General features: G+C 33.4%; 1 long non-coding RNA gene across 1 annotated transcript; it reads left to right on the plus strand.

Moving 5' to 3' along the window:
• Window positions 1-5,657: 5,657 nt before the first annotated feature.
• On the plus strand, window positions 5,658-7,059 carry LOC132174687 (uncharacterized). The gene is made up of 3 exons (XR_009439369.1): window positions 5,658-5,714; window positions 5,827-5,966; window positions 7,019-7,059. It is a non-coding gene; the product is annotated as an uncharacterized LOC132174687 (long non-coding RNA).
• Window positions 7,060-8,338: the final 1,279 nt, after the last annotated feature.

The following is an 8,338-nucleotide window of genomic DNA, read 5'->3' on the forward strand; positions in this document are numbered from 1 at the left end:
TTCCCTTAACATGAATAACTTTTTGGATTCTCATGTCTTAATCTCTCATCTTCTTGAACACACATGATCAGAAGTTCCTTAATTGATCAGTTATCCTTATGTGTGCCACAAGATATTTGAAAAAATATCATATTTAGATGAGAGAATAAAATTGACCATAATGACTCAAAAACTCAACCTTTAGGGACTTTATAATGAGCTGTTATGTCCTTCATTTCCATAATGTGCTCAAGCACATTTTAAAACTATAAAAGGTTTTACTTTAAAGCTTTTCTATTAGGGTGCAGGCCAAAGCCTTATTGGAACTCACTAAATGTTCCTCAATGACCTTTCTTTGGCCTTAAAACATTAAGGAATAAAATCATAATGCTTTCCTTGATATGAGATTTTATGAACGTTGAAACTTAAGCGATTTAAATCACTACAATCGTTCATGTTTAATAATCTCATGTGGCGTACTTGATTCCGTGGGAGAAGGTGATTCGTCCACACGAAACGCCAATTCAGTCTCCAAACACCCCAAAGTGAAAAACACATTTTTCTTTTCAGTCAGGAAAAATTACCACTAAGAATTATTGGAACATAAAATACTAATAATTAAAGCAGTAGGAATACATCCATTAACCAAGAAAAATTATATACTTTAATGCTATGAAATAACCTTATTTAAATTAACCAATGTTAATTTAATAGTAAATTTCAACCTACCTGTGGGCAAAGGTGCATCACGCATGGAATTTACTCTTTATTAATAAGTCTAATAAATTTAGCATTAATAAATAAAATTTTCCGTACCTGTGGGCCTAAGAGAAATTTTATTTTCAATGTTAAATTTACTATCTTATTCTAATTAACTCATAAAAGTAAAAACGTCCATGTGGGGATTGGCAAATTAAATTTATGAATTAATTACAACACGATGTTAATTTTCTTTATGAAGTTCATATATATAATCTTGATGCAATTATCATTATAAAATCGGGATGCTGTGGCTCTCCCAAAAATTATTATGACAATTACGACTTCATTAACATCGAATTTATTTAAATTAACCAATACTAATTTAATAGTAAATTTCAACCTACCTGTGGGCAAAGGTTGCATCACGCATGAAATTTACTCTTTAATAGGACTAATAAATAAAATTCTCCATACCTGTGGGCCTAAGAGAAATTTTATTTTTAAAGTTAAATTTATTATCTTATTCTAATTAAATCATAAAAATAATAACGTCCCTGTGGGGATTAGTAATTAAATTTATGAATTAATTACAACAGGATGTTAATTTTCCTTATGAAGTTCACATATATGATCTTGATGCAATTATCATTATAAAATCGGGATGCTGTGGCTCTCCCAAAATTATTATGATAATCACTACTTCATTAACATCCAATAACTGTATAGATGCCACAAATAAAGTTTCCAAGAATAAAAGACAAAACCATCATATTAGTGGGTAAATAGTATTTTTCCAAAGTACAACCGGATAGTGTCCCAGATAAGTGAGGGGGCGCACAACGGCACACTTAAGTCCCAAGACTTACCTTGCCAGAGCTTTCCGATTGCAATTTTGGATAGTACCATAAACATTCACCAACACATGAGGCTTAGTTAATTATTCTCAGGTCCAGGCATCAAACAATTTATAAATATATCCTCAAGTTCAAGTATTAAAGAAACAAATACTGAAAAACATAAGATAAATATAAATGTAACATTAAAGCCTAATAAACTGAATAGCCAGATGGTCTTGAACTAACCTAAGAGCTTTTATGCCTTAAGAGCCCAAGTTCGAAACCCACTTGAGCCCCTTTTGTTTTTTTTTTTTTTTTTAATTCGGATGGGCCAGCTACTTGAACCAGGTTGGGCTACTGGAATGGGCTAGCTTCTTTACTACAGATACGGCCCAGAATTGGGTTGCTGGATCGGGTCAGGCCCAATTTTTTTTTTTTTTTTTGAATCAGACCAAAACGGGTTGAAAACCCTACCCGAATAACAAACCCTCCAACCCGAAACTTGCCCCTTGCGTCGCCGCCTCTCCCTTTTCCCCATTCTCCGGCCACCGGCGCCGTTTACTTAATGCGGCGGCCAAAACGGCAGGCACCCCGTGTGGGGCTGCCGGCCGTTTTTTTTTTTTTTTTTTTTTTTTGGGGTAGCCCCGGTGAAATGGCCACCATTCCGGCCAGAAATCGGCAGCCCGTGTGGGCGCCGTTTCTGCCCATCACAGGTGGCCCCTTATGGGCTTCCTCCGTCAGCAGCTCACCTTATGCGGCCAATGCTGCTGCTGTGGGAGGCGGAGAGTTCAGGTTCCGGTGGGCATGAAACCCCATTGTCGACCTTATAATGCCGCTGGCTTACCAGAGCAGTGGGATTGCACTTTTCCAGATTGGCCTATCCTTCATGCTTGCTGTCCTGTTTTTCTGTGTAAACAAACACACCGGCAGGCAGGCTCATGCAAGCCCTCTGAGCTCTAGGAACCATTTTCGTGACTTCACCTCAGTAGTCACAAGGCTCAGGTTTTTCTTTTTGCTAGAAACGGGCAGCACCCTTTTTGGGTCTCATGGTGGTTGAGAACAAATGGTTCTCAGTTTCAATAACCGTGGGTCTGAGTTTTGTTTCGATAATCACAAAAACCAAAAATAAAATATTATCGAAACAAAAATAAAATATTAACAGCAGGCATATTAAAATTAGACTAAGCAAATATGGCCTAGAGATGGCTCTGATACCATATGTAAGAATTCAATATATATTAAATGCTAATTAACAATAACATTAGCAGCGGAAATAGTTTAATATATATGTACCTCCGGCCATTGCTTTGCTTAAGTGACTTGAAGAACAACTCTACAGCAACCAAACTAAAAACTAAAAATATTGAGAGGTTCTTCTGACCTATGCCTACCAGTGAGTGCCAATTGATGGAATACACAGGCCTTATTTATAGGTAGGTCAGGGGACCCTCAATTAGAGCTGTTACCTTAATTATTCCTCCCATCAAGGAATAAAAATCAAATCAATACAGCTAATTGATTCCACAAAAATAAAATCTTTAATGAAATCAAATACTTGTTCCACAAGAATTAAATCAGTGATTTAATTCAGAATATTTGATTGAAATCAAATACTTGTTCCACAAGAATTAAATCAGTAATTTAATTCAGAATATTTGATTTACACAATAAGCTTTAATTGGAATAAATTATTGAACACCGTAATTTTATTATTACAATAATATATGTGACATAAAGGGACATATTTTAAATGAAATTTCTTACAATTCTATGTTGTCTTTTTTATTTTTTTTAAATGGTATTTTTATTTAGACTTAACTTGAATTAAGACCTACGTGTAGTAGGTTTGATTGACCGACTTTACCCTTTATATATAAGGTTGTGTTTTCAACCTTACAGTGTGGGTGTTTAGTGTGAGCCGCATAGGTGAGAATTAGTTCATATTGTTTGCCGTTCATAAAAGAAAAAGACGGATCCTGTTTTTTCTTTGGGATTGAAGCACCACACGACAATGAACACAGAGCCGCACAAAATCAAGTTGTTAACTGTGAGAAAAAGATGGGCTGCTGTGTGTGATAGAAAAGGGCGCCGACTTTTTCTTCTTGATTTTGGAGGAGCCAAAATAAGATAGAAAAAAGAAAGGGTGTGTGGAAGATAAAAAGAAATAGAGATTAACCGTTATCGTATCTCAGTAAAAGAAGAAGAGTTTGTACTTCTGTCTTTTGTATTCTTTTGAAGAATAATCTATATTGTGTGATAGTGAGATTTTGGTGTATTGGAGTTTTGGGTCTGAGTGATTTTCTCTCCACTATATTTCTGTACTCCATCTTTCATAGTGAATTTTTTCGTGATCGCCTCCTCCGGTGGACGTGCCTCACATTGAGAGAACCACTTAAATCTTAGTGTCATTTTGTGTGTGATTGTTCTCGCCTTATTTAACCGTAATTGTGATCGTGTGTTTTTTGCACAATATATATATATATATATATATATATATATATATATATATATATATATATATATGCACTATTAAAAATAACCTAGGAATTTTAGAAAATCTTAATCTATGTTTTACCAATCTTAATTAAATCCTAAAGATTCTCTCCCATTAACTGTCTCTCCTTCAGAAAAGAGGCACCACATATGGTATGGTGTATCTCAACCTTATGATATATCAACTAGCAAGAAGAGACACCCCTTCTTTACAAATTTCCTTTTTCTCCATTAGATGTTGCAAGTTAATCCAAACCATTGTTTCATTAGAGGGGCGGAACTAGAGATTTGTGTTTGGGGGACAAAATTCTAAAAACAAAATAATTTGGGGGTCAAAATTGAATTTTATAGGAATTTTATAATTTTTAAAATTATTTTTTGGGGACCACGTTAGGCCTTGGGAGGACCCTGGTCCGGTTTCGTTATCTTTTGCATTAAATGCAAACAACCACCAAGAATCCTTCTCCTCTTCAAACCTGGTCCGCCTAATCCCCATGCGCGACCCGCCCCTTTATACTAGCCATTCATTTTTATCAATCTTATGAGTCGTCCTCAAATTCAATTATATGATTTTATCCTTATTTTAGGAACTTTCGTTTGTGTTTGTACTATGAACCTTTGCTCCTTATTTAGGGTGTACGTACAAGCAAATAGTTATTAATCACTAATCACATAACCACTTTTGTAAGCGGTTGAAAAAGAATATTTATAGATAAGTTATTTTTGTTTCCTTTCATTTCTCTACATATTTATAATAAAAAAAATGTGGGTTATTGACTGTGATTAAGCAAGTCAAGTTGTTAGAACTATTTTCATACCAGTGTTAGCTATAAAATAAGTGAAAGTGTACTTAGGATTTCAGATTTTCTGTTACTTTTTAAACTAACCTGTAGGTGTCTTTCTATTTGGGACACAACATCTACTCTAATAAATTTTAGTGTCTTCTAACATGTTTGAATTCCTCAAATATCAATGTTTTGATTCTTACGTTAGTAGAAATGTAATAAATAACTGTTAAGAATGTTAAAGAAAAGCATATGAATCTCACACATTAGATATTACTCCACATTTATTAGAATATATTGAAGAAAATTTCTATCCTTTTATTTCTTGGTCGTCCCAACCATGTCTTTGTCCAATCAGCTTATTCCTTCGTTCGTGGGTGTTTCCTTGCTCTAAATTACATTGGATTAATTATGTGGAAGAAATGGGACGGAATTTTAGAGTGTACAGAAGGTTTTTTGGACTATTAGAATGTATTATGGCTCACTTGTTCCGACATTTTGGGACCCGCACTTTCTTCTTTCATTCTCAATTGAAATTATTTTTAAATTTCCAGTCCAATAAAGTTAGTCAATCTTAAACCACTATAAACAGTAGTGATAAGAAATCACTTTCTTCTTGAACGACTATAAACAGTAGTGAGAAGAAAGTGAGGAACCACTATAAACAGTAGTGATAAGAAATCAATTTCTTCTTTCATTCTCGATTGAAATTATTTTTAAATTTCCAGTCCAATAAAGTTAGTCAATCTTGAACCACTATAAACAATAGTGATAAGCAATGAACCGGAGATGATCTGTACGTTTCCTATAAATACAGGCTTTTGCCTTCTAAATTTTTTGTGTCTTAGAGTTAGAGAGGTTATGATAGCCTTGCTTAGCTAGAGAATTTTATCAGTACATTTGGTCCCCGTTTATCAACGTAAGTAATTGTGCTAAATCACATCATTTTTGTTCCCCCTCTACGTGTGATTATTATCATTCTTTTTTTTCTTTTTCGTTTTCTAATTGTTTGCCATTAAAAAAATCTTTAGTTTGTCACGAAAAGACAAAATAGAAATGGCATTTCATGCGACACCAAAGAATGGCAGGCTTCCGTTCTTTACGCGTTCTTCAATCCTACCAATCATGATTGCCACCATCTTTCTTATGCAAATGGTTTTGACTGATGCAGGTTAGCTTCTTTTTTTTTTAGATTCAGTTCAGTGCATCTTTCTTTCTACTCATTGTTAATTGAAGATTATCATAAACAGATTAAGATATTGTGCAATACTTTTAAAAAGGGTCTCACTCATTTGGACAAGTGTTGCGCTGTTCGATTCTTACCTACTTGGGTTGCCCGAGCAATTGATTGTTTGCTTCGTTTTATCTTTCAATTATTTTCCATTATCAAAATAGAGCGATGAAACCTTTTTCTTGTCCAAGAGTTAATGCAAGTATAATCAACCAACAAATTTGATTACTTTCAGTTTCTTACTTGGTAAGGAATTTGGTGAAAGGAAAATGTTTGGAGTGCTATAATTTTTACCACAAATTTTTAAACAAGCTGAGGCAACTATAATTAGTTAAATAATTAAGAGTGTATGATTAACAACTAAATGATCACTAATTAATTAAATTAACAAACCATATTTGTTGTTTAATCATTTCATCAATTTGTAAAATAACTTGTGATACAAAAGTTGTAGTACCCCCTATAAAAGGTATATCTATAGTTGGAGGATGTTTTCTCACTTGCATTAATTTTGAATAGCTTGTTCAGAAATTACAAAATATTAAATCTCGTGTGATCATTAAGGCAATAATTATTAATTTCGGTTAGAACAAGGAAGCGCATTAAATCGACCTGGGTTTCTTTCAAACTAATTTTGGGTTTTGATATAATACAAATTTATATGCTGAGAAAAAGAATTGAGATTTATATGAAACAAGGAAATGAAAACAAAGAATTAATCCTCTTATTATTCATTTCTTTTCCATGATGATTCGAAACATATCTGTTTTATATGTTGGGTTAATCGTTCATCAAACACATTGCATGCTTCCTGTTTATCTTCTTCTTCTTTTTTTGTTCTTTCAATTTTCATTAGCCGCAGAAGGAAAATAAGTTTTAGCGAGCTGACACTCTGAAGGTAGATATAATTCAATGATGCCTTAACAAAGATTGGTTTTGGTATCCATATCATTATTTCGGTTTGATAATTTGGTCTTTATATATTTTTTCAGATCACAATTGGAGGGTGGTTGTACGAAAAGTTAACGCTTCCCCCCCTCCCCCTCCACCACCGAATCGACGTTCAGGTCCAATTCCAATTCCATATTATAAACATAGTTTACATAAACCGCTACCATGATTCAGTCCGCCACCACCACCGGCAGGTGGCACCCACGGATAGACTTTCACGTGGAATCATAAGTCCAGCAGCAGCTCCTAGTAATCCACATATTTGCTTGTTTTGAATGCCATGCAGCATTATATTGTTCAATGAATGATTTATTACTTCAGTAGCGAAGACAGAATATTGTAAATGGTAATTGTAGCTACACATATCTAGGAGTGTTGTTGGGTAGGGTCCAAGTGGATGGAAGGTTGAAGACAATCAACACAAGATACTTAAAAGTCAGTGTTAAATATTTGGAATAAAAAATTAAAGTTAATATTTTATGGATCAAGATATCTTAGAATTATTATGGCACATTTAGTATATGGAATTGTCATTTCTTTAAGAATAGAAATGGGTACTATTGTAAATAAATGAATTTGGAATGCAATAATTATTACTATTTGATGTGACAAAATAAATGTAGGGTCTCTAAAGAAGTAGAAAATAGTAGAATATAAAATAAACCAATTACACAAGACACCAAAATTTATGTGATTCGGCTTAACAAGCTTAAGTTTATTGGGAGAGACAACCCAGAAAAAATTCACTATATAAAAAATTTAGTACAAAAAAGTAGTAAGACAAAAACCACTCAAATGGTTAATTTTAACTCACCAATCCAAAACTCAAACCCCACTACTCTCTACTTACACCTTTAAAAGCTTCTCTGCGCCAAATACTCTTTCTCACCCTTTCTCGCTAAGAAACAAATACGAGTAATGCTAAAAATCTTCATTTGTGATAGATTACCATAAATTTTGGTTCAATAATAATTTTAAAAGTCACATCAATTTTAAAAAGACCAAAAAGAAATACGAAAATGATTTCTAGCATTACTAATGCACATGCAACCTAAAATCTTCTCAAACAAGAATCTTTGGAGAATGTTAATACCCTTGCCATTATCATTTTTTGGGCTGAGATATGTGAGACGAAGCCCACCCGAACAAGGGGCTAATTGGGTATAGGGGAGCCCAGGGCTGGCTCAATGTATTTGGGGGCCTTAGGCGAAATTTTGTAGTTGAGCCTTATTTTTTTTAATATTTAAATATTAATTAAATAATATTTATTTTAATAATATTATTATATTTTTATAATATTATTATTATTTTCATTCTCATTGTTGTTTCATGACTTTTAAGTTTAACTTTTAATTAATTGC

Source organism: Corylus avellana, chromosome ca1 (genome assembly GCF_901000735.1).
Source record: "Corylus avellana chromosome ca1, CavTom2PMs-1.0".
In the NCBI taxonomy this organism is placed as follows: Eukaryota; Viridiplantae; Streptophyta; class Magnoliopsida; order Fagales; family Betulaceae; genus Corylus; species Corylus avellana.